This window comes from Callithrix jacchus, chromosome 4 (genome assembly GCF_049354715.1).
Source record: "Callithrix jacchus isolate 240 chromosome 4, calJac240_pri, whole genome shotgun sequence".
Lineage (NCBI taxonomy): Eukaryota > Metazoa > Chordata > Mammalia > Primates > Cebidae > Callithrix > Callithrix jacchus.
In genome coordinates this window covers 42,441,566-42,454,340 of record NC_133505.1, presented here as the reverse complement: position 1 = coordinate 42,454,340, position 12,775 = coordinate 42,441,566, and positions in this window count along the sequence as shown.

The window sequence follows — 12,775 nt, the reverse complement described above, 5'->3', positions numbered from 1 at the left end:
GGAGAGTAGAAGAATGATTACCAGAGGGTTGGGAAGGGTAGCTGGGGGGTGGCAGGGAGGTGGAGACGGTTAATGGATACAAAAAATAGAAAGAATGAATAGACGGTGACTATGGTGTAAAATAATTTTTTTTGAGATGGAGTCTCACTCTGTTGCCCAGGCTGGAGTGCAGTGGCATGATCGCTACTCACTGCAACCTACTGGGTTCAAGCGATTCTCCTGCCTCAGCCTCCCGAGTAGCTGGGACTACAGATGCCCAGCTCTCACCATGCCTGGTGCTCACCATGCCCAGCTCATTTTACATTTTTAGTAGAGATAAGGTTTTACCATGTTGGCCAGGCTGGTCTCAAATTCCTGACTTCAAGTGATCAGCCTGCTTTGGCCTCCCAAAGTGCTGGGATTACAGGAATTAGCCACTGCACCTGGTGTATGGTAAAAAAAAATTTAATTGTGCATTTTTTTTTGGAGACAGAGTCTTGTACTGTCACCTAGGATGTAGTGCAGTGGTGCGATCCTGGCTCACTACAATCTCCACCTCCTGAGTTCAAGCAATTCTCCTGCCTCAGCCTCCCGAGTAGTTGGGACTACAGGCGTGTGCCACCATGCCCAGCTAATTTTTTTTGTATTTTTAGTAGAGACGGGGTTTCACCATGTTGGCCAGGATGGTCTCAATTTCCTGACTTTGTGATCCGCCTGCCTCGGCCTCTCAAAGTGCTAGGATTACAAGCGTGAGCCACTGCACTTGGTCCACTTGTAAATTTTAAAAAACTAAAATAATAAAATTGGATTGTGTGTAGCACAAAAGATAAATGCTTGATGATTGTACATTTACCCTGATGTGATTATTACACATGGCATGCATGCATCCAGATGTCCTATGTAACCAATAAAATATATACACATACTATTACCCACAAAAATTATAAATTAATTTAAAAAAAGGAAAATTAAGAAGGAAAAGGTCGAAAAAAGAAACAAGGTTGAAAGGACCAAATCGAAAGGACCAAAAGGGGTGTTGGAGTGCCCTCTGCTGGCCAGTGTTGACTCAAGGCTGAGTCAGAACCTGTCAAAGAACCAGCCGGCGGAGAACGGAGCTGCCCTGTCCACCTTCCTAAAATCCCTTCTTCTCGAAAGGAGAGAGCAGCTTCTGTCCCTGTGCGGAGGGGTATCAGTAGCTATCCAGGCACGTCTGCTGCGGCAGGGACGCATGCTCCCAGAATCCGATACTCTTGCACGTGAAGGTCTCCTGGCTGGCAACGCTTGCTGCAGGTATGGTTGGGGCGAGGAGGCGCGGAAGGCTGGTGCAGTCCTGGAATGCGGTACCAAGTCGTCTGCTCCCAAGCTTGTGATTGCCCCTATTGCCCCCACATCGAGTAGCTGTCCTGCCACGGAGAGTTCTTTGTGGTTACAAAGTGGGTCACCTTCAGCCACTCACTGGTTCCTCACACAGTCCATGAGAGATTTTCATTCCTCTCGACGGCTACTTTTCGGAGCAGTGTAGGGACTCGGCCAAGGCCAAGCTTTGTGGCTGTGTCAGGCCGGAGGTTCCAAGTCCCGCATGTTCTTCATGTTGCCTCTCAGAGAACCAAAGAAATTTGATCTCCTGGCTGGGTGCGGTGGCTCACGCCTGTAATCCCAGCACTTTGGGAGGCTGAGGTGTGTGGATCACCTGAGGTCAGGTGATCGAGACCAGCCTGACCAACATGGTGAAACCTGGTCTCTACTAAGAATAAAAATTAACCGGGTGTGGTGGAGGGCGCCTGTAGTCTCAGCTACTCAACAGGCTGACACAGGAGAGTCGCTTGAACCCGGGAGGCGGAGGTTGCAGTGAGCTGAGATCGTGTAACTGCACTCCAGCCTGGGTGATGGAGCGAGACTGTCTAAAAAAAAAAAAGAAAGGCTGGGTGCGGTGGCTCAAGCCTGTAATCCCAGCACTTTGGGAGGCCGAGGAGGGTGGATCACGAGGTCGGGAGATCGAGACCATCCTGGTCAGCATGGTGAAACCCCGTCTCTACTAAAAATACAAAAAATTAGCTGGGCATGGTGGCGCGTGCCTGTAATCCCGCTACTCAGGAGGCTGAGGCAGGAGAATTGCCTGAACCCAGGAGGCGGAGCTTGCGGTGAGCCGAGATCGCACCATTGCACTCCAGCCTGGGTAACAAGAGCGAAACTCCGTCTCAAAAAAAAAAAAAAAGAAAAAAGAAATTTGCTCTCCTTGCTGTCTGGCACTTGAGTCACATGCAGTATCTGTGACACGTGGCCGTGCAGTGGTGCTGTTCCTCCAGCGAACACCTTGGGGGTCAGGGACCTCCCTGTCTCAGGGGCAGCCCTTCCTGCGGCGGCTGAGTGCTTCAGACTCCTGACTTGGATTCGCTGTGCGGAAGACGTCACCCTGTCTGTGGTTTCTCTGGACAAGTTCTCCTTGGGCCGTGGAACAATAGTATTCAACCTGCCGCCTGCAAATATTTGAAGATATTATTGGGGATCCTTGAGTCCTTCCCTGGCAGACCCCAATTCTGCTTTGCTTGTTTTCCCTACACCAACCAATGCTGGCATCATTCGCTGAGCTCTACACCTCTGAGATGGGTCCCCTGAGTCCGCCCCCATCACTGGAGCCAGGCCAACTCTCCTCTGTCACCTCTGCCATCTCTCCTGTCTCCACCCCCTCCACCCGCCTGTGCTCAGTGTGACCCTTAGAATGACCCTGAAGCCTCCTAATGGGCCTCCCTGCCTCCAGCTTTGCTCCCTCGGGGCCATTCTCCACTGTGCATCAAGGGGATTTTCCTAAAAAGCTTCCTCACCAGCTCCCATTGCCTTGTAACGAGTCCCAACCCCTTCCCCTATCAGAGGGGACCCGGTGCCCACACCCACCCTGAACCTCAGCTTTGTGAAGTGATTCTCCCAGCTGCTTGATTTGGGCTTCTGACCTTTTTGCTTTGCACTTGTGTGAGGATGGAGATGGGAGGAACAGTGGCCCTTTCAGCTGCGCAAAGGGGAGCCATGGTTAGGGGTGGGAGAGACATGCCAGGTCTCAGGAGGCAAGCTCATTGTCCCTCCTCCTCCATGTGTCGGTAGATTTTCCTTCCTTCTCAGGCCGCAGGGCAGTGAATGTCCCAATTCATGAATGACAGGCCCAGCACAGGATTAGAGTCAATCTGTTTCTCTCTCTCCTCCAGGTTCCTGGGAGACAGCATCAGGCTGGTCTGAGCCCACTGCTGTGCAGGGCAGGGGCAGGTGAGGCAGCCTAGAGTGCCCACCACTCCAGGGCCAACTCTGGTGTCCGCTGGCAGCCTCCCTGACCTCACCCAGGTCTGAGCCTGCTGCTGATCCTCTGGATGCTCAGGTTATCCTGGGTTCACCCTGCGTAGTGGGCAATGTCTGTTTAGAATCCCCCTCCTGCTAGAATCCTCCACTTCCCCATAACTTGTAAAGAAACCACTTTCTTTCTTTCTTTTTGCTTTTTGAGATGGAGTCTCACTCTGTTGTCCAGGCTGGAGTGCAGTGGTGCGATCTCAGCTTACTGAAACTTCTGCTTCCTGGGTTCAAGCAATTCTCCTGCCTTAGCCTCCTAAGTAGCTGAAATTACACATGTGCACCACTATACCCAGCTAATTTTATTTTTTTTGAGACAGAATCTCACTCTGTCACCCAGGCTGGAGTGCCGCTCTTGGCTTTCTGAAACCTCTGCCTCCTGGGTTCAAGCCATTCTCCTTGCTCAGCCTCATGAGTAGCTGGGATTACAGGTGCCCACCACCATGCCTGGCTAATTTTTGTAGTTTTAGTAGATACAGGGTTTCACCATGTTGACCAGGCTGGTCTCGAACTCCTGACCTCAGGTGATCTGCCCTGCTCGGCCCTGTTAAGTGCTGGGATTACAGGTGTGAGCCACTGAGCCCAGCCCCTACTATCTATTTTTGTTTGATGCCAGGTGGTATGGTGTGTGTGTAATCCCAACTACTTGAGAGGCTGAGGCAGGAGGATTCCTTGAGACTGGGAGCTGGAGTCCAGCCTGGAGATCCCCACTTCTAAATATATATATATGTGTGTGTGTGTGTATGAATATATGTGTATGTGTGTGTGTATATATGTATATAAATATAAATATATATATTTGATGGTGTCCTCATAATTAGATTCATGTTAAAACATTTTTAGCAAGAATACTTCTGGGGACATAGGATGTCAGTCTGCACCTTCACCAGTGATGCTAAGCTGGATCAGCTGTGTAAGGTGGAGTCCACCAGATTCTCCATGGTAAAGGTACCTTTCTCCTTTTCCAGGTTTTTTTACTAAGATAGAATTCAGAGTCCACTATTCCAGGTCAACTTCTTTAAGTAGTTGATGGGCCCTTTCAATATGTAGACTCAGGTTGTTTATTTCTAGAAAGTTTCCTCTTCTTGCCAGGGAGGGTTATGCTTTTGCGTGATAATTTGTGGGTTTTTTTCCAGGTACTCCAATTATGTATACGTTGGATTATCTTTGCATATCTTCTTTAGCATGTCTCTTTCTCGCTGACATTTAAGACAACAATTTTTTTTTGAGACATGTCTCCCTGTGTTGCTCAGGCTGGAGTGCAGCGGTGCAATCTTGGCTCACTGCAACCTCAACCTCCTGGGCTCAAGCTATGCTCCCACCTGAGCTTCCTGAGGAGCTGGGACTATGTATGCACCACCATGCCTGGCTAATTTTCAATTTTTTGTAGCGATGAGGTCTCGCTTTGCTGCCTAGGCTGGTCTTGAACTCCTAGATGCCTGTCTTGGCCTCCCAGAGTGCTGAGATTTCAAGCGTGCGCCACTGTGCTGGCCTAAAAAACTTTTTAAATTAATTTTTCTGTTCTCTTGGCTCTTTGGCTTTTTCCATTTCTTTCATGAATCTATTATATTTTCCATTAAATTTAATTTCCCTTTAGAGTATCTTGCAATGTGTTCACTTAAAATTTTCATTTTTATATTTTATTTTTAATAATTTTAATTTTTTAAAGACAGAGTCTCACCCTGTCACCTAGGCTGGAGTGCAATAGCCCTATCTGGGCTCACTGCAAACTTCACCTCCCGGGCTCAAGTGATTCTCTTGCCTTAGCCTCCCAAGTAGCTGGGATTATAGGTGCCCGCCACCGCATCTGGCTAGTTTTTGTATTTTTAGTAGAGAAAGGGTTTTGCCATGTTGGCCAGGCTGGTCTTGAATTCCTGATATCAGGTGATCTATCCACCCCAGCCTCCCAAAGTGCTGGAATTGCACGTGTGAGCCACTGTGCCTGGCGATATTTTTAATTTTTATTTTTATGGGTAAGCACCTTGCAATTTAATATTCATTTCTGAAATGATTTTAACTTTTCTTTAGTTTTTTTTATTTGAGACAGGGTCTCACTACATTGCGCTGGCCAGAGTGCAGTGGCACAATCTCAGCTCACTGCAACCTCTGCCTCCTGGGCTCAAGGGATCCTTCCACCTCAGCCTCCCATGTAGCTGGGACTATAGGCACGCACCACCACACCTAGCTAATTTTGTATTTCTCACTATGCTGCCCAGATCTGTCACTTTTTCTTTAATTTCTCTCTTGATTTTTATGAACTCATTTCCCACTTTCTTCTTTTCAGTCTATTTCTGTTTGGTGTTTTAAAAGTTTTTATTTAAAGGGTTTTTCTTTTCTTTTTTTTTTTTTTGAGATGGAGTTTTGCTGTTGTTACCCCGACTGGAGTGCAATGGCAGGATCTCGGCTCACCACAAGCTCCGCCTCCTGGGTTCAAGCAATTCTCCTGCCTCAGCCTCCCGAGTAGCTGGGACTACAGGTGCTCACCACCATGCCCAGCTAATTTTTGTATTTTTAGTAGAGACGGGGTTTCACCATGTTGACCAGGATGGTCTCGATCTCTTGACCTCGTGATCCACCCACCTCGGCCTCCCAAAGTGCTGGGATTATAGGTGTCAGCCACCGCGCTTGGCCTAGAGGGTTTTTCATATCTGAGAATGCTTATGTAAGAATACTCAGTTTGGGTTGGAGTATTGTGCTATAGTTTTCTACTTGGTATTTTTCTGGAGGAGAATTTTCATCAGCTAAACTGTTTTGATTCTTGCTTTCTATTTTTTTCTTATAGTAGATTCGTATGTTTGCTTTTCTCAGTTCAGGTTGAACTATCTGCTATTTCCCTTCACCAGTAATACAGGCATTTGCAGACAGAAGCAGGGGTTTGGGTGACTTTCTAGGTTTCTTAGTTCGAGGGCACCCTCTTCTAAAGAAGATTTTTTTACTCCTATTCTCTGTTGCCCAGACTGGAGTGCAGTGACACCATCTCAGCTCATTGCATCTTCAGCCTCCTGGGCTCAAGTGATCTTCCTGCCTCGGGCCTCCCCCTGTCCTCTGCCAGTAGCTGGGACTACAGGTGAGCACCACCACACCCAGCTAATTTGTGTATTTTTTCTAGTGATGGGGTTTTACCATGTTGTCTAGGCTTGTCTTGAACTCAATCGACCCACCTGCCTCAGCCCTGCAAAGTGCTGGGATTACAGGTGTGGGCCACCACAACCGGCCTCTGAAGAAGTTTTTTTAAAAAATCAGTCGGGCGTGGTGGCTCACGCCTGTAATCCCAGCACTTTGGGAGGCTGAGGCGGGTGGATCACAAGGTCAAGAGATCGAGACCATCCTGGTCAACATGGTGAAACCCGTCTCTACTAAAAATACAAAAAATTAGCTGGGCATGGTGGCACGTGCCTGTAATCCCAGCTACTCAGGAGGCTGAGGCAGGAGAATTGCCTGAACCCAGGAGGCGGAGGTTTCGGTGAGCCAAGATTGCGCCATTGCACTCCAGCCTGGGTAACAAGAGCGAAATTCCGTCTCCAAAAAAAAAAAAACAATGATACTTTTGTTGTGGGGATGATATGTCTCTGATTTTGTGATTTTTTAAAAATTATTTTTAATGTTTAATTTTTTTTAAGACTAGTCAAGTGCGGTAGTGAGAAGTGGGCAAAGAGTAGAAGAAGGATTTCGATCTGTAACTGACTGAACAATCAGTTGAGGTAACTCACTACCTTCGGACCAGCCTGATTTCGTGATTCTTACTGCTTTTGTAAAAACCTTAACTTCCACAGCTTACTCCTTTCTCTTCGTTCACTGCCAAGCTTCCAAGGGGCACCTTCCCCTTTTGGGTCGCCCCCTCTCCTCTCCGCTACCTCAGCCCTTTAAAGACTGCCACTCTGGCCCCGCACATTCTCAATTCCCCAGAAGTCGGTGCTCAGATCCACCTGGCATCAGCCCTTTCTCAGCATTGCCCCGCTCAGGGCAGGCCCCCTCTCTCTGGGGTCACTGCTTGCGTCTACACTCAGGCCTTGGCTGCCCTCTTCGCTTTCGTAGGACGTCTCCACCTGACTGTGTACTCTGTGGGCTCAGGCCTTGTTCTGGCATTTTCAGATGTTTATTTCTCTACTTGGTTGTGGATGGAGTTTGCTGTGCTCCATCTGAGGATGATGCTGAGGACAGGGGTGGGAATGGCTTCCTTTGCTCCCCCTTGTTCTGCATGGCTTTGCGGGGATATGTGGAGAGGCTGGGGCTTATGGTGGCTGCCATTATCCTAAGGGAGCCGGGAAGGCAGCTCATGCCCTCTCAGTGAAGGGCAGTGACCATCAGCAAGTTACACATGTGTTGTCAAGGCAGTTCTTCTTATTTTCTTTTACAATTTTTACATTGATTGCCTAAACTGGCCAGAGGCATCCTGTTGTTGGCAACTGAGGAATCCTACCTGTAGCAGCATGCTTCCTGCCACCTGGATGAGGCTGGATTGCAGGGTGAGGTGGAGGTGAGCTGGAGGGAGAGGTGGAGGAGCTTGGAGCTCCTGTTTCAAGCCATCCCGGGCCCAGGGACATTTCTGGGAACTGGACAGCTTTGGAATTCCTTTATTTATTTATTTACAGACAGGGTCTCCCTCTGTCACCCAGGGTGGAGTGCAGTGGTGCAACCTCGGCTCATTGCAGCCTTGATCTCCTAAGTTGCAGTGATTCTCCCACTTCAGCCTCCCGAGTAGCTGGGGCCACAAGCACATGCTGCCACCACACCTGGCTAATTTTTTTTTTTTTTTTTTTGTAGAGACAGGGTCATCTTATGCTGCCCAGGCTGGTCTCAAACTTCTGGGCTCAAGCAATCCTCCTGCCTTGGCCTCCTAAAGTGTTGGGATTGATGAGCCACTGCACCCCACTCCATGTGTTTATTGAAACGAAACACACTTTCAGAGGGAACACACCTATGTCATCAGAACCCAGGTGAAGGACAGAATATATGAAGCCCCCAGAGACCCTGCATGTCTCTTCTGGTCTCTACCCACTTCAGAGATAACCAATATTCTGACTTATCTCACTCTAGGACAGTTTCTATACTTTGTAGAGATGGAATCATGTGGAGTTTGTGTGTGAGTGTTGCGTCTGACTTCTTTTGTTCAACATTACCTCTGAGCTCCACCCACGTGGTTGTGTAGAGGCAAGATATGTTTTGGAGTTGGAAGTGTCAGGGTCTGGAGATTCATCCAGTGGACAAACCACTTCACATCTCCCATTCAAGCCCTTTGACTGTCAAATGGGGCACATGGTGACAATACACAGCTGTTGTTTTCATCTCCCTTCTGTTAACAGGCCTGGAATAGGGCAGAGGCCCCAGGGCCCTCTCCCTCCCTTTGCCTGAGCATGGGGCCTGGGAGCGCTTGAGCTTGAGTTGGCTCCGGTGTGTGAAACTCACACACCTCTCCCTACCCATACACTCTTCGACGTTTGCACTTTTACGTTTTAAAATAGTTTTTTTTTTTTGAGATGGAGTCTTGGCCTGTCGCCTAGGCTGGAGTGCAATGGCTCCATCTCAGCTCACTGCAACCTCTGCCTCCCAGGTTCAAGTGATTCTCCTGCCTCAGCCTCCTAAGAAGTTGGGACTACACACCTGGCTAATTTTTGTATTTTTTCTTTTTTTTTTTTTTGAGACGGAGTCTCACTCTGTCACCCAGGCTGGAGTACAATGGTGTGGTCTGAGCTAACTGCAACCTCTGCCTCCCAGGTTCAAATGCTTTCCTGCCTCAGCCTCCTGAGTAGCTGGGACTACAGGTGCGTGTCAGCACACCCAGCTAATTTTTGTATTTTTAGTAGAGACAGGGTTTTACTGTGTTGGCTAGGCTGGTCTCAAATTCCTGACCTTGTGATTTGCCCACCTTGGCCTCCCAAAGTGTTGGGATTACAGGCATGAACCACTGAGCCTGGCCAATTTTTGTAATTTTAATAGAGACAGGGTTTCGCCAAGTTGGCCAGGCTGGTCTTGAACTCCTGACCTCAGGTGATCCGCCTGCCTTGGCCTCCCAAAGTGTTGTGATTACAGGTATGAGCCACCACACCCCGCCTGAAATAGTTCTTTTCGTGGAGTGCCTGCCTGCGCTGGCTCTCCACTCTGTCCTCTCTGTCCCGAGTACTTGGGCCCCTGGGGGAACATGGCTGTATTATTAGCAAAAATATTTAGATATTAGGCCGGGCACGGTGGCTCACACCTGTAATCCCAGCATTTTGGGAGGCCAAGGTGGGCGGATTACGAGGTCAGGAATTCAAGACCAGACTGGCCAACACGGTGAAATACCATCTCTACTAAAATATACAAAAATTAGCTGGGCACAGTGGCTTGTGCCTGTAATCCCACCTGCTTGGGAGCCTGAGGAAGGAGAATCGCTTGAACCAGCACCCGGGAGGCGGAGGTTGCAGTGAGCTGAGATTGCGCTACTGCACTCCAGCCTGGGCTACAGAGTGAGACTCTGTCTCAAAAAAAAAAAAAAAAAAAAAAGGCCCAGAGCGGTGGCTCACGCCTGTAATCCCAGCACTTTGGGAGGCCGAGGCAGGTGGATCACCTGAGGTCAGGAGTTCGAGACCAGTCTGACCAATATGGTGAAACCCCATCTCTAAAAAAAAAATTAAATAAATAAATAAAAAATTAAGATATTGCATAAATAATGATGCATGTTAGCGCCAATCTCTCTCAGCATATGGGGCTTTAGTTTCTCCTGGACAGACATGACACAGGGCTGGGCGTAGGTGGTTCAACCCCTGGCTAAGCTCTCTGAGCTTCTGAAGATAGAGACCGTCCTATGTACCTCTGGGGCTGTGGTGGGGATGAGAGGAGCTACCCCATGAGAGCCTGCCAACGCTGTGCCTATAATGCTTGGTAGTGTCCGTAATGCCTGGCATGGAGGTCTCAGGTGTGAGTACGCATCATCTGGGATAGCTGGGGCCTGTGTTCTCCTGCACACAATCTGGTTTAGGCCGGGACTGCGGCTTCTGCCCGTAATCCCAGCGCTTTGCTGTAGGATCGCTTGAGTCCAGGAGTACAAGACCTGGGCAACATCGCAAGACCCTGTCTGTACCAAAACAAAAACAGATTTTAATTGGTTTGGGATGAGGCCTGGACATAGAGAAATTTTGAAGTTCTCCAGGTAACTCTAATGCGCAAAGAGGTTGAGAGCCGCTGGCCCGGCACACAGAGGGAGCTCAGGAGATGCGGAGAGTGGGCGGGTGCCGGCTTGGGACCCTGGAGTTGCAGCTTCCTGCGGCTGGCGCGCCCCTCCTTGCTCCCTTCCACACCTCCGCATCGCACCCCACTCCTGTACCCCCCCTTCCTCCCACCAAGGAAACCTCACCTGCCGCCTCCCGCCCAGGTCCTTTGGATTTTGCCAGTGTGTGTGGGTGCGCACAAGAGGCCCCTCCCTGCCGTGAGAGCAGGTGAGCCGGGCCGCGCACGAATCCGAGGGGGCGGCCGCCCAGCTGGGAAGCAGCCCTGAAATAGACCCCCGCCGCCCCCGCTGCCTCCTTCCGGAATCTGCTCAGGTGAAAAACAAGCCTCTGAATCCGGGCGTGTCCCCCGGCGTGTGACGGGGAGGTGCCCAGCACTGCAGGAGGCGTACACTGGGCCTGGGTCGCGCTCGGACCCGCCCCAGGCACGGCCGCTGCGTGCAGTGATGGCACTCGGCCACCGGGCGGCGCTGCTGGCCCGCGATGGGGAGCCCGGCTGGCGGGGCGCGGGGCCCGCGCTCGGACGCGCGGGAATCGAGGCTCCTCGCGTTCTTCTCAGCGATCTCGCCGCGTTTCTGGGGTGGCTGACCGGGACCTCCATTCTGAGGAGGCTGGGGCGAGGGGGCCTGCGCTGGGCAGTGGTACCCTCTTCTGCGGGCACTGGCAGAGAGCCGGGCAGGGGTGCCGGCTCCCCCAGGTGTCTGTCCTCTTTGCCCTCCTGCTGGAGAGCACATTTCCCACGTGCTTTCCCCCACATTTCCCACGTGCTTCCTGAGGTCTAAGCGTGTGTGTGTGTGTGTGTGTGTGTGTGTGTGTGTAGTCAGGACCATCTAACCTCTCATCTGTCCATCCGACAACCCACCCAGATCACATTTGTTGCCCACGGACTGTAAACCAGCTGGACAAAGAAATGGGGTGGGAAAGGACAGCATTCTTCCCGGTCTGGGGAGGGAGACCAGCCAGCGGGATGCCTCAGAATTCTGGACCAAGGATGCTGCTTAAGCTGGGCCTTGAAGGTTGGGCAGGGGGCTTTTGGGTGGAGAAGAAAAGGCAATTTGGCCACAAAGGTGGGAAGGAGAGTTCAGGGCCTGGGACTGGGGTAGGGAAAAGGATTGGGTGAGGGGGCTGTGTGTGGAGAGCGTGCCCACCATCTACCGGGCCGTCGGAGCAGCCCTGAGCTGTGGGCTTTATCCTCCTCTCCTTACCAATAAGGAGACCTGACCTGGAGGCGTCAGTGCCCGCGTGGTGATGTCACAGCCCGGGCTGAATGTGGCTGTGGAAATGGCCCATCGTGACACCTGAGGAGCGCTGTGCCAGGGTCAGCCTCCACCCACTAACAGTCCCAAACACCCCACGTGGTCCTGCACCTGGCACTGGCTTCCCAGGAATACGCAGGGTCTTCCCTGGCCCTGGCTTCAACATTTTTTTTTTTTTTTTTGAGATGGGGCCTCACTCTTTTGCCAGGTTGGAGTGCAATGGAGTGATCTCAGCTCACTGCAACCTCTGCCTCCCAGGTTCAAGTGATTCTCGTGCCTCAGTCTCCTAAGTAGCTGGGATTACAGGTGCCCACCACCAATGCCTGGCTTATTTTTGTATTTTTAGTAGAGACAGGGTTTCACCATGTTGGCCAGGCTGGTCTTGAACTCCTGACATCAGATGATCTGCCCACCTCAGCCTTCCAAAGTGCTGGGATTACATGCGTGAACCACAGCGCAGGGCCCTGAATTCTACTTTTGTGCCTCCAAGGTTCCTGCTGTTCTGTTCTCCCCACTCACACCTGCTCACAGGAGAGCTACCACAAGCCACGACCTCTGCAGTGTTCAGGAAAAGCCTTTGCCCCTGGGAAGATGATTTGGTTTTGTCAACGGCGGGGGTGGGGGAGGAGCACTTGGTGGGGACAAGTCAAGGCAGCCTTGGGATCCCTAGCAGTCCTGAGACCCGAGAAGAGCTGAGGACGGAGATGCCTGGAGTGTGGGGGATGGAGGCTTGGAGCTGGGCTGGCGAGAATCTGGGGCAGGGACTGAGCCTGTGCATGAAATCTCTGTTCAGCCCTGGGCTCTCTGGGCCTTGAGTATGTATCCGTACCTTGAAGGGGCTATGCAGATTTTTGAGGTAGGGAGGGCTGAGGAGAGACCCAGGGGTGTGGATGAGCTGGATGTGTTCGTCAGGGAGACCTGGGTTTTCTGCCCAGGTCTCTTCTTGTCTAGGGTGGAGTCCACCTATCTCAGCAAATGAGGATTTCTCCAGGGTTGCACTGC